The following is a 26,991-nucleotide window of genomic DNA, read 5'->3' as shown; positions in this document are numbered from 1 at the left end:
TCAAGGATGGCTCTAGCAATGAACATAGCCTATTTTCTGAGTCAACTTGCTGATAACGACACTTCCTATATCATTAATCTAGAGTAATGTTGGGTTTAGCAAGGTTGATGATAAAATATTTCTGATTTAGCAGTTACTAGGGGTCTGGCACTGTTTTGGGCTCCTTCTCTGTATTACCTTATTTAAGAGGAGTTGCTCAGAGACTGCAGTTGGTGGTCGTTAGAAATGGTGGTAGACGGTCGTCCATTGTCTTAAATGGAGATGTTTCCAGGTATACCTCTTGTGTTACATTTAGATAACTCTAGAGAAAACACAGCCTTGAAAAGCATGGTTTTCAGAGTACTTATTGTTTAGATGTCTGAGAAGTGGTAAGCAGGCTTTACCTTTATAAACCAGAACATCTTTCTTCTTGATTAGATGAATGGGGGTTGATTCCTTCTTGGACACCACTTTAAATGCTACAAGGGAAGGTTGTAAGTGTAACAAGAATGTTGAGCCTATTTGATCTTTTTCTATGTAAATGTGTTCATGAAATTCTGTACCCTGTAAACATCTATGGATTGTCCAGCCCCAGGGCTGAGAGACTAGCTCTTTCCACCATCTTAAAAAATAGTTTGAGAGTTCTGCAGTGTTCCTTAGGAGCTCATTTAGACTTTTTGAAGGACTTCCTAATTGCCTCGCCAAAATTGTTTCTTCTACATTGTTTTGGCCCTATTTTTTTTTCTTTTTTTTTTTCTTTCTGGCTGAGAAGAGAATGGCTCACAAACTCACACAGTACAGTACATTAATTGGAACCTCCTGGGAATATCAAGCAGAGAGCTTCACCCTGTTTTTTCCCCAACAGTCTGCAATAAAACTGATGCTGGGCTAGGTGTTGGGAGTGCAAAGACGAGCTTAGAAAGCAGTGCAAGTGATAGAAAGGTGAAGCAAATGGCAAGATTCTCTAGTCTATGTCTTGCCTATTTGGAGCCTTTGTGCTCCTTAGGTTTGATCAAATTGGATATACTGTCCTGGGGACCTGAAAGAAGGATGTTGGCATCAGAGCCAGTCTTTCTTCCAGTGCCAAGTGACTACGTATAATTTAAGTGGAAATTTTATTGCATTTTTTTTCTCTGCAGCTGGTGGGTAGTTTTTGGGTAGAGATTAAAGAATGGGCTTTATTCCAAGGCCTAGGGTTCTTTTTTCCCTCCGTTCTTTTAATTTCGAACAGTTAGTGTTGATGCAGGCTGTGGGGCTATTCCCAGATTGGGTCTGCTCTGCAGGAAGCAGAACAGATTCCCCCTGCTACCTCTCACCCCATGTAAGCTGCCAGCCTGGCCTTGGACCAGGAGACCTGGGTGGGGCTGGTGGGAGCAGCTTACCTGCAAAGGCATCCTGCACCTGGCTGCTTGCTCTCCTTGCAGATACCTAGAGCTGAGCTGGGTGAAGAGCTGGGTCACCTGTGCTGTGTCATCTGAAGATGCTTCCACCAGGAGAGTGGGGATGGGGGCTGATAGACTGAGTCCCCCACGGCAAGGACTAGGTATTTTTGACCTCTGTCATCCTTGGTAGGTGGCCAGAGTGCTCAATAAATGTTTGCCGAATGAAAGAATAGTAATAGCCAGCATTTTTTTTTTTTAAAACATACATTCTTTTTTGATTTGATTTGGAATTATTCTGATATTTCATTACTAACTTAAAAAATGCCATTATATTAGAATACATCTATTCTAAAAGAACAGCTTTTTGAAAATAAATGTTGTGTTACAACAGATAAATCTTCAACAGAGGAAAAAAATTACATTAAGTTTAACATGTTACTCTCCCCATATCATTGCTTTGTACTATGAAAACCGGCCAAGGATTTCCTTATTGCTTTTCAGAATTTTGCCATTTTACTAAGTTTCAAATTTTTGCTTGAAGAGCCATATAATAAATATTTAATAAAATGGATATTATATGTACCCTGAACTACCTTCAGCAAAAGCTGTTGGAATTAAATCAACATTGGAGTCCCCCAAGGCAAGGACCAGGTATTTTTGACCTCTGTCATCCTTGGTAGGTGGCCAAAGTGCTCAATAAATGTTTGCCAAATGAAACAATAGTAACAGCCAGCATTTTTTTTGTGTGAGTTTTTACTGGGTATGGTGCTCTGCACTTTACATTGAGTCCCTCGCTCCTTTACAACAACCCTTTGAAGTGTAAGAATTCTCATTTCACAGATGAGGTTGCTAAACTGAAACAATTTGCCCAGGGTCACAAAGCTAGGAAGTAGTAGGATAAAGATAAGAATCAGGATCTGTCCAACACAGCCCAGCATTCTAGCCACTTTCCTCCAGTGAATGAATGAATTTCTAAGATGTAATGTCTCTGGCTTTTGAGGTGAATTGAATGCTCCCAACTCTTATTTTTAAACTTTAACAGTGATGATCTAGTGGGTTTCCTTCTGAGCCCCTCCTGGATCATTTGCAAAGGGCCCTGGATGCCGACAGCCTCCATAAAAGCAGAGCTGATTCTGTGGAAAGATGGTTTTCTACACAACATGTGATTCTGGTATCAGGGAGAACACTTGGAGAAGATTGATGGACCTCTGGTTTATCAAGTAACTTCCACTTGGATTTCTAAAATGCAAATGTCTTTGTTATTTGTCCACTTTCAAACACTTCTGTTGCCCCCCCACCCCACCGTGGACTTTAGGATAAACGGCAACTCCTAATTGATGGCATCTCTAGCAATTTGGTCTCTCACAGCCCCCTTTCCTGCCAAACTATACTCCATGCATAATAATACTCAGCATTCTTTCCATTTTCAAGCTTTTGCACAAGCTGCCTCCTTGGACTACTCACCCTATACTCTGTTACTTCCTCCTCCCCTATTCCTCAGCTTGGGGATGGGGGGTGGGGTGGGCAGCTTGTCCTGTGAGTCCCTGGGTACCCTGTACTTCTCCTAGAGTAGTACTTACCAAGTTGTAATTCTCTCTACTTACCTGTATGCCTGTATGTATTATCATCAGGAGGTGGAGTCATCTTTTTATCCACAGTTGCCTAACACATAGTCGCCCTCAATAAACATTTCCATATGAGCAATTGTGTTCATGAGTCATACCAGGCTTTTAGAGGAAGAGTCCCAGGAGCAAACATCGTTAACCTTCCCCTTTTCCCAGCTTCCTGTTAGCTAGTCCGTTACCAAGTTCTTTCAGATTCTCCTTTCTAGCACCCCTGCCTCTGTTTCTTCCCCCAGGCCGGTATTGACCTTCACCAGGTTTACCTGGTTCTAGCCTGGACCACTCTGCCAAGTTAGGCCTCCTTTTATTATCTTCCTTCCCATCACTGGTGCTCTTAGTATATCAAATCTAGACCCTGAACAGCAACTTCAAGCATTCAGTATTCCAACCCACTTACTGAGTACTGACGGCATGTCACGGGGCTGGTCCCACAGTGAGTAGACCCTCCTGAATCAGCCTGTGGCCGGCATCCCCACCACCCCTGACACAAGCCTGTGTTGCAGCGTGATGGGTTGCAGTCCAGCCACATGCTATTCTTACTCTGAGCTCTGTGCCTTTGCCTTTTTTTTCCCTTTTTAATTATAATTCAATTTTATTGAGATAGATTCACATACGATCATCCAAAGCGTACAGTCATTCACAGTACCATCATATAGTTGTTCATCACCCCAGTCTATTTTTGAACATTTTCCTTGTACCAGAAAGAATCAGAATCAGAATAAAAAATAAAAAAGAACACCCAAATCATCCCCCCTCCCACCCTATTTTGCATTTAGTTTTTGTCTCCATTTTTCTACACATCGATACACTGGATAAAGGGAGTGCGATCCAGAAGGCTTTCACAATCACTCTGTCATCCCTTGTAAGCTACATTGTTACACAGTCATCTTCAAGAGTCAAGGCTACTGGGTCGGAGTTTGGTAGTTTCAGGTATTTACTTCTAGCTATTCCAATACATTAAAACCTAAAAAGGGTTATCTATATAGTATGTAAGAATGTCCACCAGAGTGACCTCTTGACTCCATTTGGAATCTCTCAGCCATTGAAGCTTTATTTCATTTCATTTTGCATCCCCCTTTTGGTCAAGAAGATACTCTCAGTCCCACGATGCTGGGTCCACATTCATCCCCGGGAGTCATACTCTGTGTTGCCAGTGAGATTTACACCCCTGGGAGTTGGGTCCCACGTAGTGGGGAGGGCAGTGAGTTCACCTGCCAAGGTGGCTTAGTTAGAGAGAGAGAGGGCCACATCTGAGCAACAGAGGCACTCAGGGAGAGACTCTTAGGCACAATTATAAGCAGGTTTAGCCTCTGCTTTGCAGTGACGAGCTTCATAGGGGCAAGCCCCGTGATACTTGTCTTTGCTTTTGTTAGCCTCTTTACACAAAATGTCTTTCCCTCCCTGTAATCTGTTGGTAACCCCCTGAGCCCAGACTGCGTCGAGGGGCTGGAGACTATGACTGTTGGTCAGGACTGCTCTGAAATGGGCCAGACCTCCTCCTTTCAGCCGACCCCAGGTCCTCAGGCCTCTGAACACGTTTGGGGTCTAGGGCTGTGAGCGGTCGGCCTGGGTGCCGACCTGGCCATGGTTCTTGTCCATCCGTCAGGGCAGTGCTGGGCCCAGCTGGAGGTGGAAATGGTGCCCCGCTCTGGGGGAGGGAGGCTTTTTCCCACAAACGGACTTAGAACATATTCCCCAGGGACCCCTTGAAGCCAGCGTGAGAATTGACTGAGGGGGTGAGTCCTGGCCTTCAGCCTCACAATTGTTATAATACAAAAATTACTCTAGCCTTTCCGTAATCAAATTTTGGTTATAATAGAGTACTTAAGCAGGGCTCTGGTGTGAGCAGCACCCAGCAGCGGCCGCCCCTGCTTACTTTCCTTCCCAGGCCCAGGTTTTTGTGAATGGAGGAAAGAAGCTGAAGCATTAAGGAGGAGAAAGAGGATGCTAAGCCAAAGCCGCCAGAGCCGGGGCGGGGGCGGGGAGAGGAGACCAAGAAGTTCAGGAGGCCCCCAAGCCAGCAACAAACAGGCATTTGGCTGAGTTCCTAAATTGGACCTGTTCTTGGAATAGTCTTACTAATTTTTTGCTTTTGAGTTTTGATACTACCAGGAAATACAAGTTTATGGTTATCTTACCAAAATAAAAGGGATTGTTTAAAAACAATTACATTTACTTAATTATTTAACTTTTTTCCTTCCAGCCTCCCAGTATTTCCCACCAGCAGCTCTGAAATTCCATGTTTACTGAGTGAGCACAACCATAGTGAATCTCCACTGATGATTTTCATAAAAACTGAAATGGGTTTCCTGTGTCCCCTTTTTGGCGGTGCCAATCATGACAGGGATCACAAGAGCATTGAGTGGGGTTGGGAGAGCCGGGTGTGACTAGAAGCCTTGTTTTTGTCTCAAGCTGAGTGGTTGCGGCCTGGGGCCCATGGAACAATGGTCACCAAGTGACTGGACTTTTCTCAGCTGGGCTTTCAGCTTTGAAAGAAACACTTAGTGGAAAGAATAATGACTTCACTGATCACTCTTAAAGCCTGATTCAAAGCCCTGCCATAGGGCAGGGAGACAGAATGGAAAGGGTGAGACACAATCTCGGGTCCTGTTCTTGGTAAAAAGAGGAATCACAATGCACAGTGTCAAAGGAGCTTGTGGGAGGTGAAGTCTGTGCCTTCTGTCCTTGCCTGTCTTTGCCCCCTTCCCAGACATCCCCTCAAGTATGTCTTCTCCAGGGACGCCTGCATCCTCACTGTTAGAGATGAGCTTAGAGAGCTGGAGCAGCCTCCGCAGCCTTCTTAGAATAACCCCTGCCTTTAGCCCCCTGAGGAGAGCTCTCCCTCTGCTCCCTGCCTGACCTTTGCACATCTAGCTGCCTGGCTTCCTATCACGAGGTCCTTTTAAATATGCCAGAGGCCATGACCGCTGCCAGCCTGGGTCTCCTTGCACCAGTTCTGCTCACAGCTCTGGGCCAGGCAACAGTGATACAAAGAACTAATGCTCATAGAACCTAACTGGCATTTCAGTAGCAATCGCTGAAACCCCCAAACCCTGCAATGTCCAAAAGGATATCTGAGATAGTGTCCTGGGGGTGGGGTGGGGTGGCAAAGCAGAGTGGGATAGAAGTCAGACTCAGCCCCTCCTGAGTCACTCCACTGGCCTCTCTCTTTTCCCTCATAGCTTGTCTATGAGCGCTGATTTCAGGCCATGCCCCCCTCTTCCTCCAAAGGGAACATGTCATACTTGGCTCCCAGACAGTCCGCCCAACTCATAACTGAAACTGACAAAAAAATCATTGAGCTTATACTTGATGATTTCTCTCCGAGAGAGAAGTACCCTGTCCCTATAAAATGGTGGTGGGGTACTCCCGGGGGGAGGGGGGATCAGGCTGGTGATGGGGTGCTCCCAGTGAGGGGAGCAAGGGGCACTCAGGCTGCTGATGGGGTGATTCTGGGGGAGGGCAGGACAGGCTGGGCATGGTTTCTGTTTTTATAAATGGACCTCATTTATGAACATTGTTAACAGCATGCTTGGCCTGGTTATTATTTTTAATAACAAAAATTGAGGAAATATGTGGGTATTTCAGTGGACATGAAATAGCTAAGCCTTGAGGCCTACATGGAACTGGGGCATGGGAATCAGTGAAGGAATTTGTGAGTTGTAATAATTTGGTGCTGAAGGTTATGGCAATGCTTGCAAGTTTCAACTTCTGGTACAATTTGGAAGCCTTTGGATATTACGTAATCTCCTGGAGAATAGGGAATTGGCCTTAATTGTCACCTAGATTGGTGATTCCAAGATGCTGGCTGAGGACCAGGGCCTGTCTGTGACAAAGATTGTACCAGTCTGCAGCAAAATGGAAAAAAAAGGACAGTGAAATTAAGGTCACTAACAGTCCTTTTTATATCCTTCCTTTATCTTTGGTGTTAAAATGTCATCTTATGAAAATAATGGTGGTAGTTGGCAGTAGTTGCAATTCTTAAAAATATTTTTTGCTTTACAAAATTAGTTATTTTGGCGCTTCCGACATTTTTTTTTTTAAATAGTCCAAAGTCTGAGAAAGTCCAAAGTCTGAGAACCACCAATCTTGAATGTCCGTTGAAATATTTTGAGTTCTAGGAATTTTTTTTCTCTTACATGTGTTTGACTCAGTGCAATCATTTTTGAAAAATTGTGTGAGAATACTTCCAAAGATTAATCCAAGCAAATAAACAAAATGACTACTTAATTTTATAATAAATGTATGTTCAATTTAATCAGCTTGAGGAAATATGACTATTACTCAGGAGAGACCAGACCAGTCCTTTTTGAACTTGAGTGTGCATCAGAATCACTTGGAGGGCTTTTTAAACACACACTGCTGCACCCACCCCCAGAGTTTCTGATTCGGTAGGTCTGGGATGTGGCCTGAAAATTTGCATTGCTAACAAATTCTAGGCGCTGCTGCTGCTGCTGGTTGGGACCACACTTCGAAAACCACTGGATTTAGCCACTAATTTTCAACTTTAGGCTGCACATTGGGTGGACTCACTTAGGGAGTTGGGAAAAAAAAACAAAACCTAAACCTTGGTCTTATCCCCAGAGATCATGATTTAATTAGTCTGAGATAGAGCTTGAGCACCAGAATTCTTAAAAGGGTCCTGGGTGATTGTAACATACAGCGAAGTTTGAGAATCACTGGATTAGTTAACAGATTTAACCCTGAAAACCCTAATGACTTAACCACAAGTTTGTGTGTCCATCAAAGGATGGTGGTAGGGTTGGTGGCTGGAGGTGGAGGGCTGTGGTCCACACAGTCATTCAGGAACCCAGGCTGGCGGAGTCTACGCCATCTGGAATGCATGGCGTCTGTTGTAGCAGCAGGGCAAGAGCTAGCTCACTGGTTTTCAAGGATTCAGTTCAGAAGTGACACAGCAGGGGTTTGTGCCCACAGGTGATTGGTCAGATGTAGTCACGTGACCTGTCTAATCACAAGGAGAGGGAGGCACACATGGGAGTATCGAGGCACACATGGCATTTGGGAAGCACTAAATTTCTCTGCTTTAATGACACCTTCCTGGTGCTGTGACATCTTCTATGGCCTGAGCAGATGCTTGTCCAGATAGCGGCTTCTCAATTTAAAGTAGCTTTTCTTCTTTTATAAAAATACTAGGCCCCATAAAAAATACCAACAAGTTTAAGGAAGAGAGATCCCCCAAAACCCACTACGCTGGGATAACTACTCTTAATTTCTGGGTTGTGTCCTTCCAGTAATTTTTTCTATACATCCTCTTTAAATGGTTAATCTTTAAAAAATTATTTTGTAAACTGCTCATTTTTACTTAACATTTTCCCATTTTGTTAAGATTAAATGAATTAAAATGTTATTAAAATATAATTTCAACATTATCACATGGATATACCACAGTGTTATTAGCCATTCCCTTACAGTTGGACATTTTTTTTTTGTTGAGTGTTCATTATTACAAAGAGTACTTGAGTAGACCTCTTTATGAATAACTTTTCTCTATATTTCTGATCATTTTCTTGGATAGACTTCGAGACAAATTGGCATCTTTGTTTTCATTATTGTATAGAAACTGTCTACAATTGCCAATATAATTTGATAAATGCAAGGTATTGTGTTAAGAACTAATAGGTGGAGAAATTATTGGATGTGGTTGCCTGCCTTCAGTAGCTCAGAGTCTGGGTGAGGAAGAAGATATAACACAACTGTAATCCAAGGAGAAAGAGAACTATTGTCTCTATAAATGTTTCCCTAAAAACATGCTGCCTGGTGGGGCATGATCTCCTAAAACAAGAATGCAGGGCTCTCTGGGAGTCAATGGCCGAGAGTTCCAGTGAGGACCTGCTTCTGCCTTCGTGTGGGGCCTTGGACAAGCTGCTCCCTCAAGGCCTCAGTCTCTTTGTCTTTAAATGAGGTCATTGGACTAGGTGGTATCTGTTGCCAGCATTGTATGCCCCTTGAAGGATGTGGGTAAGCGGGAGCCTGTACTTTCCTTTTTTAGAGTATGTAGCAATCTGGGACAAGTTCTTTGGGGACTTGCTGGAAGGCATTGGGATTGCCCAAGATTTGTATCTGCACTAGAATTCTAGTGCGGCCCCTATGTACAAACCAAATTACTAATGAAGGAGCAGGGGATCCAGGCTTATCGTGACAGGGAATTGAGAAATGAAAAAGTACTCTTAGAGGAAACTTTTTAATGTGGATCAGTTTATTTGGCATTGGAAATGAATATCAATGCTAAGGATATAACTGTCATCGGCCATGTGTGAGGTATCTCCAAGAACATTATATACATGATTTCATTTAAACCTCCCAAAACTCTGGGAGGCAAGTGTTTTTATCCCCTGGTTGTAGATAAGGCACTTGAAGCTCAAAGATGAGATAGGAAGCTAGCAAAGAGTGTATCAGGGATTTGAGGCCTCTATGGGCTTCCCCCCAGGGGAAGTGAGGTCACAGCCAAAATGCAAAGAAAACCAAAGAAGTTAACTCTTGTCTTTGGAGTCTAAAGACTGAAGCCAAGGTCTAATAAGGGCATCTTGTGGGATTTCTTTTGAAGGATGATTGTGATAAGAGCCCTAGCCTTAGGTGCTGTGTTCTTAAAGTGACTGCTTGCTCCAGCCCCACCCTGGGACTCCAGTGCATTTTCTCCCTGCATTTTCCTTTTTTCTTAGAAAGGATGAGCCAGATAAGGCCTTGACTCACGGAAGGGTGGTGAAAACTGGTTGTTTGGAGCCTCAGGGATCCTCAGGCAACCCCACATCCCTGTAGTCCAAAGTGTGGCTGGGTTGTCATGCCAGAGGCCCTTCCCTGTGTTGGCAGTGAAGGACTGCGGAAATGAAAATGGCCTGGTTGCTGGGAGGGACAGTGTTTCTGGCTGGGCCACAAGTTAGGGAAAGGGGAGAAAGTTGTCTTTGATATCATTTTCCCTATAATTCTTTTATTTATTTATTTTTTTTACATTACTTACAACATGTTCCTACCATACCCCAAGAAAAGTAACAAACCATAACCAAACAAAGGAATAAGAAAAACAAATAACCTAAAATAATTACATTGCTTCCAACATGTTTCTACATTCCCTATAATTCTGTACCTTTTACCCCAGGTTCCCCCATTTTCCTAGTCATAACCAATAGGTATATGTTATTTACTATGTTCCAGGCACAATTCCAAGCACTTATACATGCTAACTCATTTAATTCTCTTGATAACCCTATGATCAACCATCCCCATCTTACAGACGGGGAAACTGAGGCCCAGAGAGGTTGAGTACCTTTCCCAAGGTTACAGCTGGTAAATGAGGAGAATGGAATGTGAACCTGGACAGGGTGGTTCCTAAGGAAGCTGCTACCCAAATTCTCTCAGTGGAAGCTGCATCTGGCCCACGCCTACCCCCCTGAGCCCTCTGTGCTCCAGAATTAACTACTTCCTCCAACTCCCTGTCAAAACCCCAAGTCCCTTATAGTAGCAGATTGCTAATTTACCACCAGCATGTGAGTGACTGAATAGAGACAGTTCATCTCCATGGAAGGACTTCTGTTTTAAAAAGAGGTTGCTGGGTACCTAATAAATTGGTAGAATTCCCAACAGTGAGAAGGAGAGAGAGTTAGAAGTGGACCAGTGCCATTGAGGAGTCTGTCCCTTTGGATCAACTCTACTAGAACTGGCCTTGTTCTTGGTAACTTCTCACTTTCATGTCCTGATTTTTTCACAGGAGATTCCATGTCTGCAAGGATGCAGGGCAAGTTAAAAAAAAAAAAAAAAAAAAAAAGAGAGTGAAGTTTTGCATGTAGAGAGTTAATAAACTAAGGGTTGCTGGGGTTCCCACAAGCCCAGAGGACACGTAGCTATCTACTGAGCTCTTCCTATGTGCAATGTATTTTATATACTTATCCGTTTAATACATCACCTTTGTGAAAGAGGCACATTATTATCCCCATTTTACATATGAGGAATCAGAGTCTCAGCAAAGTGAGGCAACTTGACCAAGATCACACAGCTAAGAAGTAGAGTCTGAATTTGAACCCAAGATTGTCTTGATTTCAGAGTTTGCATTTTATTTTTTTTCAAAAGCAGTTTCATTGAGATATATTCTCACACCATGTAATCTATCCAAAGTATACAATCAATGGCTCACAGTATTATCACAGAGTTTGCATTCTTAAACACTGTTTCATTGGCCTTTTTGGCTTGTGGATGACTATCCTAATTACATTCTGAGTAGGATCATCTGTCCAGGGTCAGAAATTCGGTTCTGACTCCCATCGTTGTATGCAGATTACTGCTTGCTTCTGCTCATTTGCTTCCTTCAGTGCTTGGCGCTGCCACCAGGGCAGAGTTGCGTTGGCTCCCTCCAGGGCTGCCCTGCCAGCATTGCCTCATTTCCGTCTCCACTCCCCCAGCAGCATGACCCCGGGGAAGGGCCGAGAAGCGCCCAGCCCAGGCCCGCTGGCCAGGAACTTGACTGGGCAGTGACTCCAGCCTTGGTTCTCTGAAAAAGCGGCATTTTCTCAGAGAAGCTTTACCCAAGAGGAAGGAAAAATATGGCAATCGAGTTTCAGCTGACCTTAAAACCCCTGTGATCTTAATCCCTGTCATTTAGTGAATTCCACATATTACTCAGCTTCTCCATTGTGTAGCCGGAGGAAATACTCATGCTGTGTCATCTTTGGTAGTCAGTGGGCAGTTTTCTCAGCTGCTGAGTTTACTTCTGTGTATTTTGGGGTTTCGGAACCAGATCAGGTGACTGGGTGACCCAAGCCTGGGGCATTTAATGGGGAAGGGCACGTGTTCTGGGCCTGGGCTGGGTGAAAAAAAGTTCAGGCACTTTTTTCTCCCTAGCTCCCTTCAAGGGGTACACTCACATAAAGTCAATCCCGAATGGTTAGGGCAAGTATGGACGACGTCCAAAGCACAAGGGAGAGAGGGATTGATGAGGCTAAGGTCAGGGCCTCCCTGGGAAGGATAAAGGAATCTGAGCTGGCCCCTCTGGGAAGACTGGGCGACATCGAGGGCACTTGGGGCTTTCTTCCAGCTGGGGTGCAGGGGGCAACCCGGGAGGCCTGTGAGTGTTGAGGGGGAGGGAGTGGTGACAATGAGAAATCCGTTTGGCTGAGAAGTGCTTCATTAGGGAGCATAGAGTGGATAAAGTTGGTAGGGACTTTGTAGTCTGATTTTTGAAAAAAGGCAGGGGGAGTACTTGAGGGCCGTGCAAAGAAGTTGGGTTTTATCCTGGACTCAGTCGGGGTGGTGGTGGGGCACTGAAAGTTTTGAATAGGAAGGTCATGATGAAAGCAGGGATGCAGAACAATCACATTGGAAGGTGCTGGATGGGAGAGACAGGAAGCAGGGGGCCTGGTGAGACAGCGATTTCATTCCTAACAGGTCCAAGGGGCTGAGGCCCTGGGTGGGGACGTGGCTGGGAAGCAGGAAGGGAGGAGACAAACACAAGTCACAGAGAAGAAGGATTCCACAGAGCCGGACCGCGGTGGACATTGGGGGAAGGAGGCAGGGGCAGCACCTGCGAGGGGCTGATTTGAAATCATTAAAAGAAAAGAGACTTTGATTTTGAGGGGAATGAGAAGCTTTTTCTTTTTAAGTCAACTTTTAAATGGAAGTAAGCACATACGTGTGAATGGTGCACAGATCATAAGCACACAGCTGAATCGACCTTCACCAAGTGTACACACCCATGTAACCTCCACCCAGATTAGGAAGCTGAGTGTTAGCAGCACCCCAGACACCCACCCCTTGCCTCCAGGAGACCACCATTCTGACTTGTAATACTTCCAATTGCTTTTGTCTTTCATTCAGCATATTGTGCAATTCATCCATGTGGCTGCGTACAGTTATAATACATTCATCCTCAATACATTCATCCTCAATACATTCATCCTCAAGGCTGTGCAATATTCTGCTGTGTAAATGTTCCAGAATGTATTTCCCTAGTCTATTGTTGATAAACAGTTGAGTTGTTCCCAGCTCAGAGCTATTACCAATAGGCCTGCTGTGAGCATCCTGTACATGTCTGATGAGCATCCTGTACATGTCTGATGAACAAATGCACATCTTTGGGGTGTGTCCGCAGGAGTAGACTTGCTGGCTCATAGGGTATATGTGTGCTCAGCTTAACTAGACACCGCCAAACAAGCACCTGGGTTTGTTTCGGTTGAATTTTAAGTGGCAGCTGTGAAAGGAGTTGGGAGATAGGGTGAGGGCTGCTGCTCTTGATACATTATTAGAGATGAGCTCAAATGTAGTATTAGGAAAGAAAGTTGTAGCAACCTCTTCCTTCCTTCGGAGACACAGCTCAAAGCCACTTTGGTCCTTGTGTGGTGTTTTGGGGCTGGCAGAGAGGGGACCACACCCTGCCCCAGCTAAGTACTGCCAACAGTCATGTTAAGTTTCCTGGAGTCTCAGCTAGCAGGATCCCTAGCCCAAGTTTCTGTCCCCACCTCCCTTTTCTGGAATCTGTGCAAATTACTTTTTTTTTTTTTTTCATTTTTGTTTTTCCTGAAAAGTTGGACTTTCCTGTGGGCTTATGACATATGACATGTGCACTGTACTAATCCGTTTCTCACAGTTCCATCTTTCACAGCAATTCACATAATTGCTGTAATTGTAATATTTTGGAAAGTATGCAGAGGGGAGGGGTGAGAAGTGATGTCTGCAATTCCTGCTCAAGCTAGCTGATGGCTAACGGGGGTGCCTGAGAGATTGCTAGGGATCCTGGAAGGAACTGGGTCCGGCTGTAGAGGGCTTCTTTCTTCAGGGGAGTTTTTCCCTGCAGTCCAAAAGAGGAGTTTTCAGAATCCTTTGCATCTTTAAAAAAAAAAACAAAAAAAAACGAGTTGTGTTCTGTACAACTAAATACTTATGTAGCCCAGATGTTAGCTGGAGGCCTCCCTACCCCACAAGAGCTATGTTAAATTAGCTCAAACCTCCACCAATTCCATGGTCCATGAAAATCAAAATTCCTCCCCAAGATTTCAACTAATTGTCAGGGAACTTAACCTCTGAGGGCTGTGCTGTCCTTTCAAATTTTGTTACCCAAAGTGGGACCAGAGACCAGCAGAGCTTGTAAGAAATGCAACTTTCAGGTCCTGCCCTAGAATCTTGACCTGCTGAATCGGAATCAAGATCCCCAGCATATTTGTGTGCACAGAACTGTTTGAGAAGCACTGTTAGCAGGAAAGAGAAGGGGCTGTAGAGTCTAACAGATCTGGGTTCAAATCCTGGCTCTGCTTTTTAGTAACTGGTGGCCTTGAGCGAGTTACTTCCCGACCCTTGAGCCTCAGTTTCCTCCTCTGTATAGTGAGGATTACATACTCAATGACGCAGCATATGTAAACCAACTGATTGCCAGTTGAGAGAATGCCCAAAGCCCAGCACAAGTGGATCCTCCAAAATCATTCTTTCTCCTTCCCAGACTCAGCCTCAGAAGCAATAGAATGTGTGCATTCTTCGACATCGCAGAGCTTCTGGTGGAGCCGCTTTGAAATATGATCTCAGAGGTGCCCCCTTGCCTGACTCCAGCAGACATGGATATGAATTGTTGTGGTGATGCGACAGACATTCGTCGCTGCTCACGCTCCCCTGCTCCCCTCCTTCATCTCAGCACTCACTGCTGAGGTTCTTGCTAGGTAGACACAACTAAGGAAGGGATAGAGCTCTGCTTCCCTTAATCTATGCATGGGTTAGTTCCAGCACTAGCCTCACAATAAGGATGCAGTTAGCCAGGCCTCAATTTCTGCCGTGTTTAAAATGCTACAGAATTCTAGCTCTTATAGGTAGTTCAGGCTATGGGCCTATGGAGAGTGGTAGTTTCCTCCCATTTCCTGTGGTGTGTTGGCTTCTTTCTCACTGAGCACATGGTTGTTTTTTGTTTTTTTTTCCCCCATGCAGTGGGAAACAGATATATCCATACATGAATAAATGAATGAAATGTTATATATGTATCATATATCTATGCCTATATTGAAATCTATCTTAGTTTCCTACGGCTGCCATAACAAAGTACCACAAACTTGGTAGCTTAAAACAACAAAAATTTATTATCCCATGGTTCTAGAAGCTAGAAATAGGACAAGTGTCAGCAGGGCCCTGCTCTCTTTGAAGCCCGCAGGGGAGAATCCTTCCTTGCCTTTTCCTAGCTCGAGTCGCTTGCCAGCAATCCTTGGCATTCCTTGGCTTGCAGCTGCAGCGCTTCAGTCTCCGTCTGTCTTCACATGGCTTCCTCCCCTCCCATCTGTCTGTGTCCAGATTTCCCTCTTCTTTCAAGGACACCGGGCACGTTGGATTAGGGCCCACCTGAATCCTGTTTGGCCTCATCTTAACTAAGCACATCTTCAGGGATCCTCTTTCCAAATAAGGTCACAGTCACAGGACTGGGGGTTAGGATTTGAACATATCTTCTTGGGGGTCACGATTCAACCCCAACATTATCTATATATCAGTGACAATAGAGAGTTTGCAATTGAAAAAGTAAAAAAATGAGTAAAAAGAGTAAAAAGAATCCCAGCATATCAGAAGGGCAGGTACCAGCCCTTTTTGGGAATGAAATCAGTTTGCATTTCATCCTCTCCATTAGGATTTGTGACGAAGTTATCCATGAATGAGATGTTTCTCAGAAAGTAACCAATGCCCAATGAAAGAGTGAAGCATAGTCTGTAAGTGTGAGGACTGCAACCTCTTAAAATGACGGCGGGAACTGGTACAGTAACAAGGACCACCAAAGCAGTCCAGAGAAAGGAGACTTGGGGAGTTGGCAGTCAGAAACTCAAGAATTTGGAAGTGACACAACCAAATATTGCAATCTCTTCATCTTCAATCATTGGGGGCAAGAGGGATAGTTTGATCCTGCCACCTTCAGTGGGAATGCACACCTAAGGGAAAAGGGTGTGTAAGAGTCTGAGGATGCAGGGGGACCTTCAAAAGCCATTTCGGTTTTTGTACTTTTACTAAAATGAGATACTAAATTAAGAGACTATCGATAACACTTAGCACACCTCATATTTGTCATTATAAGTACTATATGAACATTTCCCTTTTATTGTGTTTATTTGGTCAAAGCTTTTCAAAATCTCCTTCCTCCTCAGTTTTAACAAGATGCTTGAAAATTCACTGGGTTTTGCTGCTGAAAATATGCATGTTATACCTCCTGGTCTCTGTATACTATATCTGACTATTTAATGCCTCTCTGATTTTAGATGAGTTGCTGAATTCTGTCTGCTAGTCCTCACTAGGTCCCAAAGACCCTTTCCAGGTCTTTCTGCAAAACGACAGGTATGTTTTGAAGTGCTTTGACCCAGTGCTTCTCAAACTGTACTGTGCATATGAATCTCCTGTGTATCAAGTTAACATGCAGATTCTGATTCAGTAGGTCTGGGTTGGGGCTGGAGCCAAGGTTCTAACTAACTTCCAGACGACGCAAATGCAGCTGGTTCAGGGACTCCACTTTGAACAGCTGGGCAAGGCTCTAGTATGGCATTCTCCTTTCCTTTAGTCTGCTTTATTTCCCCCAGTCCATCAGAAGAAGCCTGTACTTCTTTGCCATCTGCTTCACTTTTTCTAGCCCCTACATTCTTGTCTTCTAATTATCCCCAAAAGGGCTGCCTTGCTAGAGTCAAATTTCCCTCAGGTTGCTCAAAAGGGTATTTAGGAATAAAGTCGGAACAGCTAGAGTTTCTCACACAGGACCCTCACCACTGAGGTCAAGGCATGCAGAAGGGGAAGGTGGGAATAATGGGACATGGAACACAGATTTTAGAAAAGGAGAGTCAGCAAGAAGTAGATGTGATCCTAGGGTCAGAGGATCTCAAACGGTCCATATTGCCTAAGGTCTGGGAAAGTCTGAAAAATGAAATTCTAATCATGTGATTGTGACTGAGCCTGTGGTAGGAATTTGTGCTCACCCCTCTCTGTTCTCCTTCCTGGTGCTTGTCCCAACCCCTTTCCCAATTTGCAATTGGTTTGAGCTACGTGACAAGTTCTGGCCAGTGGTTTGTGAGTGGAAGTGACTCCTGTAAGTGTTACTTATATGCTGAAGCATTTAGCTGCTGGTGTGAGACTCCTGACCGCTGTCTCCCCCTGCTGCATTGACTGAGAAGGGCACATGTTCCCGTGGTTCAGTATAGGATGATGGGGCCTTTGTTGCCCTGTATTGCTGAGTCATCACAGGATGACTCATTGGCTGAGTGAGCAAGAAATAAACCATTGTTCATTGTTGCTTTAAGTCACAGGAGTTGTTTGTTACTGCAGCAAAAACTAACTTATCCTGACTATTACCCTGCACAGTAAAAGAAGAAGGAGAGAAGCATCAGAGGAAACTAATAGAACTGTGTAGAAAGCTCTCCTCTGGTGCAGATTTCGATCATGTGTTAAGGATGCAAGTTGAGTTACATACAGAAATAGACTGTGTTAGTGCCTAGGGTGAGCAAAGGCTTGGGAAAATGCTGAGGCCGTCAGAAGGGGCTTTTAAGGCTCTGCTTAGTTCAAGAAGAAGAACAAGACAGGGGAAAGCACTTTGCTGGGAGGAAATGAAGTAAAATTACTAGGGGAGAAAGAGGAAGCAAAACTGCTCAACTCCTACTTTGCTTCCATTTTCCACAGCAAGGGGAATAATCGTCAGTCTTAAAAGGATGAAGCAAATGGTATGCAGAGGGAAGTGATGTTAAAGACATTAAACGATGAGCTTGTCTTGCCAGTATCTAACACTGCACTGGCCCGGCGCTGTTGTTCCAGAATATTTGCCGAGTGAATGAATGAAGACATATGAGGGGGCAGGAAAAGAGGGTCTGACTACTTTAATTGGAATCAAGTCTGTGGGCCCAGATGAATTAAATTCCAACAACCTGAGAGGAAGTGCAGCTGTGAAAGCAGAACTTGTAATCTTCCAGAAATCAAGGGCAATGGGAAAGGGAGGGGTCAAAATAGAAATTAGAAATGGTCAAATGCTGCTCTGAGTTCTTCTAATAAAGAGAGAAAAGGGGGAATCCCAAACCTCTCTCACAGTGAATTAGTTTTACCTTCTGGCACATTTCTAGAAAAGACTAGTAAATTGATGACTTATGAGCAATTGGGAAATAAAATAGATATTATTTTATTCTATTGAAAGTCAGCAAGTACTTCTAAACTAGAATAGTTTATTTTTGTTGAGGTTTACCAAGTGCCAATCAGTGTGCTCTGTGGATTGTTTTAGTCAATACTCATCATAGTTTTATGAGGGGAGCATCCTTGGTAAAGCATTTTTACAGGTGGGGAAGTAGATCATGTAATCTGAAGCCACAATCTGTTCATCTGACTCAAAAGACAGTGCTCTTTGCCACCGTGCCATACTCTATTCATATAATGTTCAAACTCACCTAATTTTGAGGCCTCCTGACTGGCAGGGGTGCTGTTGGGGAAGGAGAGATATTTAGCCTGAGGAGACTGGGCAGAGTTAAAGTCTCTCCTTGAAACCACGGGGACCACCTAGGTCCTGCCCTGAGACCTGATGGCTCAGAGACTGGCTCAGGATTCAGTGTCTGCATCAAGTACCCCTCTTGATTTGGATGCAAGCAGACCTGGCAGAACCCTTGAAACAGAAAGATGGCAAAGGCTGTCCTCAGAGATTTGAAGGACTCTCATGTGAAAGAGGAGAGAAGGAAAATATGTCAGCTTAAAATCTTCAGTGCCCTCCTGTTAATTTTTGTTTGTCTGCTTTCCTTTCCCTGCAGCTCTTCTGTCATTAGGGCAAAACTATAAGGCTTATTTGCTCACAGGAATGAGAGGACAGAGACATAACAAGTTCATAAAGGAAGGCAGGAAGTCTAGAAATTACTGTCAAGCAGAAATGGAGTGTAGAAAGCTCTTTGGTGCTTGGAAGAGAGAAAAATGGGCAAGCTGTGGGCTGTTTTTCAATGACTGATCAGGACTTTGAACTTTAAAATGCTGTAATTACTCCCAACTCTTCATGCACATTCGAGTTCTTTGTTTCTTTGGCCTTTGCTTTTTTGTTTGTTTTATGAATTTTGTTTTATAACCTCTTATGACAGCTCTGAGAAATAGGTAAGCATGCTCCCATTCGAGACAAAGGAGGTTTTGTTTTCATTTTTTATTAGCTTTCTCATGGAAGCTTGCAATCGTATGCAAAATAGTATAATGCACTCCCATATATCTATCACCCAATTTCAACTATTATGAACACTTACCTCTTTTTTTCTAGTGTTTTAAAGCAAAGCCTAGATATTATGAAATAAGTTAACTTTATTGGGCTTAGGAAGACACCTTAATTAGAGGAAAGGGACTCAAATAGCTTTAGGGTAATTGGTGGAGAGATAGGCAGAAAGAGAAAGAAATAGAAAGCGGGGAGAGAGGGGAGGGGAGGAGAGAAGAAACTGAAATAGAAGAACATTCTTAATGAAATTGCCATATTTATCCCTGTGTTCCTCTCCTGTCCCATTTCCACATTTTTTCTCTGCTTCCCACCTACTTTTTTCTTTGCTTTGAAATATCAACAGCCTGGGCCAGGCAGCGACGTCTCTAAACAGGATTTTGTGTCTGAGTGAAGCAAATGGAGGTCCCCACTCTTTTCCTTTTCTTTCTTGGCCTCCCTCCTGCCTGTCTTCCCTGGGAGTTCACAGTTTTATTGCCAGTCCTTCAAGGGGCTGCAGTGGCTTCCTGCTCCTTTTCTTTCACAGAAGGAATTAAATCTTAATCCTGGAACCCACCTTATTTTCCTTTGCTAGTCAGACTCAGGAATAGGACAGGGAAAGGAAAAACTATACAGCGAGGTGGGATCTCTTATGCCCCTGGGGACACTTTACCCTTGTACAACATTTCCCCAAATTATAGTTCTATAAATGTCTAGAATTCTGAGTAATGAAACTAGGATTTTCACCAATAAAGTTCCCCAAATTAGTTTTGGATATAATATTTACAATAATTATTAGCCTATTAAAAACTCTGAGATGATTTGCAATAAAAAATAACCCTATTTAGCTTTGTCTTACTCAGTTGAATAGTGGAACATGTTTTCAGACTACCTATTAATATCTCATGGGATACCAACATTTTGTGAAACAGAGAAATGCTGTCCTGAAATTATTGCTTCCAACCTGAAACCACAGGGTGGATGAATTGTCCCTCTTGGCTTGCTGAGGAACTGCTCATTCTGCTTGGAGGGTCAGGGGTGATTAATGAGAGGTGGAGCAGGCCAAGGGGATGATGGGTTAGGTTAGCAGGAGTACAGCCAGTGATTCCAGAAGGTCAGTGTGTCTACAGGTTAATGCAGGCAAAGTAATCAAGCAAAGTAGAGAGAAGAGGCTAATAAGGTCCTCAATGGCAACCCTTGGAGCTTGTGTGGAATCCTTTAGAGACCTGAGATGGGGTCAGGAAGGCCATTGCTCTGAAGGCTTAGGATAGGGCCTTCTAGGCCAGGTGACGTAGAGCTGACATGATCCTATATACAGAAAATCCTAAAAAACCCACAACAAAGCCCCTAGAGCTAATAAATGAATTCAGCAAAGTGGAGGGGTACAAGATCAATACCCCCAAATCAGTAGCGTTTCTGTACACTAGTAATGAACAATTGGAAGAATAAATCAAGAAAAAACTTCCATTTACAAAAGCAACTAAAAGGATCAATTATCTAGGAATAAATCCAACCAAGGATGTAAAGGACTTGTGCACAGAAAATGATAAAACATTACTAAAAGAAATCAAAGAAGACCTAATGAATGGAAGGCTATTCCATATTCATGGATTGGAAGAATAGATATTGCTAAGATGTCAGTTCTACCAAAAGTGATCTACAGATGCAATGCAATTCCAATCAAAATTCCAACACCTTTCTATGCAGAAATGGAAAAGCCAATCATCAAAATTATGTGGAAGGATAAGGGACCCTGAATAGCCAAAGCCATCTTGAAAGAGAAGAATGAAGTTGGAGGGCTCACACTTCCTGATCTTAATACTTCTTACAAAGCCACAGTAATCAAAACAGCATGGTACTGGCACAAGGACAGACATAGACCAATGGAATTGAATTGAGAGCTCAGAAATCAACCTTCACACCTTTGGCCAACTGATCTTTGACAAAGATGTCAAGTCCACTCAGTGGGGAAAGAATAGTCTCTTCAAAAAAATTGTGCTGGGAAGACTGAATCTCCATTTACAAAAGAATGAAGGTGGAGCCATACCTTGCACATCTACAAAAATCTACTCAAAATGTATCAAAGACCTACATTTAAGAGTCAGAACTATCAAACTCATAAAAGAAAATGTAGGGAAGCATCTTCAGGACCTTGTGTTAGACAGTGGTTTCTTAGACTTTACATCCAAAGCATAAGCAACAAAAGAAAAAATAGATAAAAGTGACCTCAACTAAACTAAAAACTTTTGAGCCTCAAAGGACTTTTTCATGAAAGTAAAACGACAGCCTACACAATGGGAGAAAATATTTGGAAACGGCATAATCTGATATGGGTTTTATATCCAGAATATGTAAGGAAATCCTTCAACTTAACAACAGAAAGACAAACAATACAATTAAAAAATGGGCAAAGGACTTGAGTAGACATCTCTCCAAAGAAGATGTACAAATGGCCAAAAAGCTCATGAAAAGATGCTCAACATCATTAGCCATCAGGGAAATGAAATAAAAACAACAATGAGATACCATTGCACACCTACTATAATGGCTGCTATTTTAAAAAATGGAAAATTATAAGTGTTAGAGAAGATGTGGTGAAATAGGAACACTTATTCACTGTTGATGGGAATGTAAAATGGTGCAACCACTGTGGAAGAGAGTTTGGCAGTTCCTCAGAAATTTAAGAATAGAATTGCCATATGGCACAGCTATCTCACTTCTGGGTATACACCCCAAAGAATTGAAAGCAGGGACTTGAACAGATAGTTGCATGCCAACGTTGAAAACAACATCATTCGCAGTTGCCAAAAGATGAATGCAACCCAAGTGTCCATCAACCAATGAATGGATGAACAAAATGTGGTATATACATATAATAGAATATTATTCAGCTGTAAAAAGAGTCCCAATACATGCAACAACTTGGATAAACCTTGAAAACATCACGTTGAGTGAAATAAGCCAGACACAAAAGGACAAAGATTGCATGAGCTCACTGATACAAAATAATTAGAATAAGCAGCCATAGAGTCAGAATCTAGAATATAAATTACCAGGGGATGGGGTGGGGGTAGGAATAGGGAATTAAAGTAAAAAAATGTGCAGAGTTTCTACTTGGAATGAAGGAAAATTTTGGTAATGAATGGTGGTGGTGGTAGCACAACATCATAAATGTAATTAACAGCACTGAATTATATATTTGAATGTGGTTAAAAAGATAAATGTTAGGTTGTGTACACGTTACTAGAGTAAAAAATTAAAAAAAATCCAAGGAACTTCACAACACAATGAACCATAGGTTAAAGCATGGACTATAGTTAGTAGTACAGTTATAAAAATGAACTTTCATCAATTTTAACAAACATACCACACCATTGTAAGGTATTAATAATAGGAACCCTGAATTTTATGCATGATTTTTATGTAAACCCACAACTCTTCTAATAATAATAAAAAAAAGATAAAGCCAAAACTTCTGATTTTGCTCTGCATTTCTCTCTTTGACACCATTTCTCCTTCTACTCTGTTTCCTGGTGGTTCTTACTGCTTGTGTGCCTTTGCACATGCTTGTTCCTGCACCCTGGAGTGTCCTTCTTGCCTTTACACATTGGGAAAGTTTCTACTGCTCTGTCAAGATTAGCAAAAATGCTACCTCCTCCAGGGAGGGTTCCTCTTCTTTGCTTCTATAACTTGTTTTGCTTGCTTCTAATACTGTACTTCTCATATTGCTATTAATTTTAATGTAGATATCCTAACATTTCATGTTAGGAATGTATTCAATCAATCGAGTGGCTTAAACTATAAATAGTAGCTTAAACAAGTGAGGGTTATTTTTCTCATAATAAGATATGCAAAAGTAGGTAGTCCATAGCTGAGAAGTGCACTCAACAATGTCATCAGGAAACCAGGGACTTTCTATATTATTCCACACCACCCTTAGTGTCTGGCTTGTCACTTCTTCATTGCAAGGTGGCTGCTGCATCGTGTCGGTATTCCAGACAGGAAGCAAAAAAGCTGTTTATTACTACTATTTTGGAAATCTGAATTTCTACTTCTTATCCCTACTATGATTATAAACAAGGGAAACTCAGCCCAAGAGGTATAAAGTTGGTCCTAAATACAGCCATATATTTCCATTGTCCTCTTGGCATAGCTCCATGTTAGCCCGTATCACATTGTCAAAAAATTGTCTTTCTGTCCTCCTCCACTACTGGACTGTTATTTGGAGGTACAGGGCTGCCTAAGCCATCTGGTATACTGGACACATTGCACAGTGCCCAGTGCATGGAATTGCTCAACAAGTGTTTATGGATATAAACATGTCACACAGCTACTTGCCCACACTCTTCTCTTCACACTGCCTGCCTTATGAACATGACCTCTTCCCAATGTCCAGCCGCCCCTCTGACCCTTCAGAGCATCCTGGGAAACTTTGAGCTGGAGTTTACATTAAACAAGGACTTCCAAAGGACAACTACCCTTTCCTTTCCTGTCCATTCTTGGGCAAGCCAGAAACCCTCGATTCGCAACAGGAAACCAATAGCTTTGTGCTATCTGAAGACATTTCCTTCACAGCACAAAACGTCTGAGTAATAATTTCGAGCAGGGCTTCACCCATTTCCTGTGAAAGGAGGCAAATCGCCTATCCCTGTCCTGCACAGCCCTTGCTTTCCAGCCCTGCGGAGATGTAATGCCTTCTGTGCTGGGAAGATGGGCCTCTCTTTTCTCTTTGCCTTACCAGACCCAGCGTCCAGTGAAGCTGACTCACTTGGGACGGCTTCTTGACATTGATACACAGAACACACAGTCACTGTGACAAATTTGCACCCTTGTCTGAATATATTTCAAAAGCAGCTTTCACAGTAAAAACTCCTGAAGGAAAGAAAGTCACAGTTTTCTCTGCAAGTCGAGACTCAGTTTGGCAACCAGGAATTAATAGATGATGGGGGCTGTAAAAGAGTCTGTGTGACCAATTGCCAGAAGTTCCCTTATCTCTGATTTGGTCTGTAAGGAGAAATGACCTTGACATTGTAAGGTAGAAACGAGTTTTGCCTGACAACTTTCTGGAGCAGGGGTTAGAGGGACAGATGACTGTATATCCTATGAGATCCCTAAAAGAGAAGATTCTGATCCTCCTTAGTAATGCCATAAGAACTTTTACTGTTAAGTCTGGGCGGATTAAGAGAATTCTTGTTCAATTGCCACCGTTTTACAAAAGAGAACACTGAGGCATTGAAAGGTATATAACAGTGGCAGAGCCAGGTTAGAACTTGGGTTTCCTCATCTTCAGGACCTTGGTCCCAGTAAAAGATGAGCATTTTGAATCCTTTTCTTCTAATACTGTCTTAGAAACTTATTTGTACCCTGGTGCTCACTTCCAGGTAGCAGAACACCTTGAGTTTCTAAAAAAAGAAGCTGGCAGGAACTCCCAGCTTCTAAAGAGAATTTAGATCAACTTCCTTCTTCCCACATCACATTAGGCAGGAAGTGAAGGAGCAGAGGTGTCTCCCTGCCTTCTTTTGAGCAACCCCAGTTGGAGATTTTTAATTATGTTGCAAAGGAAGTGTTCATGAGGGGAGTGGCTATCAATGTGGTTACCTGGTGGAAGATGACCCTATCGGCAGGCAATGAAAGAACCCCTCCTGTCCCTACAGGAGCAGGTCACTGCCTGCTGACCATGTCCGGAGGGCTCAGGTTGGAGCAATACGGGCAGAGGCATCGAGCAGCTCATTAATGTGGTGACGCTGGTGTCGAATTGTTCAGTTTAGATTGAAAGGATGCAGAGCCTGTGTAGAAACCCGTGACTTACAGAGGCACTTTGAGCTGTGCAACATCAAAGACTTAAGAGTCCATAATAAGTTCCCTGAAGCAAAAGGGGACATCCTAGGTTTTTGGGACAAGGATGATCGAGGACACACGGGGGCCCTATGGACTAGACTGGAATCATTCCTTTATCACATGGGGTACAGGTTCTCATCAGTTCCTAGGAAGGAGAAGCTAATATGGATGGTTGGATATGGTTATGTACATATAACCGTATGTTTTCTAAAGTTTTCAAAGCAGTGGGCTTTACCATTGAAATGTCTACCATAAGCATGTATTACTTTTATAATTTATGAAAGTATTTCAATCTTTTTCTTAATTCTCTGTAATGACATGCTCTTTCTGTTTGGTTTTCCACTTTGGGAACTTGTCTCCTGGGCTTTGCCATTTTGAACAGATGCTTTTGCCCTCTACATTCAAAAATCCAGAGATAAACAGTCCCTCCAGGTTTTCTTTATAGATAATTATTTTACCAGCCAGTGTTCCCACAGGAAACAAATGACACATTCAGATTTGAATAATTTGAGGAAGATTTAAGAAAGGGAGTAATAATACAGGTGTGGGGTTTAGGAGAGTAGTGCAGCTATACAATCTGGGGCTTCTGTAGCTCAGACAGGTGTGGAAAGGGAGCAGCTACTGGAATCTGGAGGGGGAAAGACTTGTAGACAACACATCTTGAGAGGAGCAATGATGTTTGGTCAAGGGACCCTGTCACTTGCAAGCAAGCTCACAGTGAGAAACCTGGAGAATAAATACCCTGACTTAACTCTCTTCCTTCTTGCTGGGGATTTCCATTGGCCAAACCCAACAGGAAGCTAGAGGGCCAGGGAGTGTATTGGTGCAGTGGACACAGGGCAGCCTGCTGGGCACACGGAAGGGTGGGGAAGGCTGGAGAGGAGATCTGGAAGGGCTGATGAAAGCGTCTGGCTCAGTTACCTGAGCTGGGCAGTCCCTACTTGTGCCAGTTTAAATGTATTTTGTCTCCCAAACACCATTATCTTTGATGTAGTCTTGTGGGGCAGACGTTTTGATGCTGATTAGATTTGCTTGGAATGTGCCCCACCCAGCTGTGGGTGATGACTCTGATGAGATATTCCCATGGAGGCGTGGCCCCACCCATTCAGGGTGGGCCTTGATCAGTGGAGCCATATAAATGAGCTGACTCAAAGAGAAGGAAATCAGTGCAGCTGTGAGTGACGTTTTGAAGAGGAGCAAACTTGCTAGAGAGGAACGTCCTGGGAGAAAGCCATTTTGAAACCAGAACTTTGGAGCAGACGCCAGCCACGGTGCCTTCCCAGCTCACAGAGGTTTTCCGGACGCCATTGGCCATCCTCCAGTGAAGGTACCTGATTACTGATGTGTTACCTTGGACACTTTATGGCCTTAAGACTGTAACTGTGTAGCCAATAAACCCCCTTTTTATAAAAGCCAATCCATCTCTGGTGTTTTGCATTCCATAGCATTAGCAAACTAGAACACTACTTGACACTGGATATTAGCTATGCCTGCTACTGTGCCTACAAGACTTTGAGGGGGATTCCTGCAAAGGACACGGCGGGGCATATTTCATTTATTTTTAGTGAGAACCTTAGACCTAAATCTCTGTGGAATCCTTGGCCCTGGTGAGCTACCCAGGCCCATGTGTGAGCCACAGAACTTTCTTAGTTCCTCTGGTCTAAGCCAGGACTAAATAAAGGCTGAGCAGCCTCCTTGGCCCTTTCCCCAAGGCTCACACCCTAATCTTGGTCCTTGACATTTGATGGAGAGGAAGGACAAAAAGACAACCTCATTAAGGGGAAGAGAGCATTTCATTTCTTCCTAACATCTGGAGCAGCTGGGCTAAGCTACCCACTCCCATTCCTTTCCCAGGGTGGGGGACCCTCTCAGGTGGTAGGCAACCCCAGACTTGTCATAATCCAGATGACTGGCAGATGAGTTCTCCAGAGTGGAAAACCAAAAAGAAAGACCATGTTATTACAGAGAATTAAGAAAAAGGTTGAACTACTTTTATAAGTTATAAAAGTAATACATGCTCATGGTAGAA

The 26,991-nt window shown here is 43.3% G+C and overlaps 1 protein-coding gene across 4 annotated transcripts in view; it reads left to right on the top strand.

The window, feature by feature from the left end:
• The window catches only part of CFAP161 (cilia and flagella associated protein 161), a 134,188-nt gene that overhangs the window by 24,161 nt on the left and 83,036 nt on the right, over window positions 1-26,991 (top strand). The window contains exon 1 of one of the 4 annotated variants that reach the window (XM_037833214.1): window positions 16,262-16,276. The exons of the other annotated variants lie outside the window; for them this stretch is intronic. The gene's annotated coding sequence lies outside the window, so the exon portion shown is untranslated. Of the gene's footprint in view, window positions 1-16,261; window positions 16,277-26,991 lie in introns of those variants that run through there. 4 annotated transcript variants of the gene reach the window in all.

This window comes from Choloepus didactylus, chromosome 4 (assembly GCF_015220235.1).
Source record: "Choloepus didactylus isolate mChoDid1 chromosome 4, mChoDid1.pri, whole genome shotgun sequence".
Taxonomy (NCBI): domain Eukaryota; kingdom Metazoa; phylum Chordata; class Mammalia; order Pilosa; family Megalonychidae; genus Choloepus; species Choloepus didactylus.
This window is presented reverse-complemented; position numbering and strand designations above follow the sequence as displayed.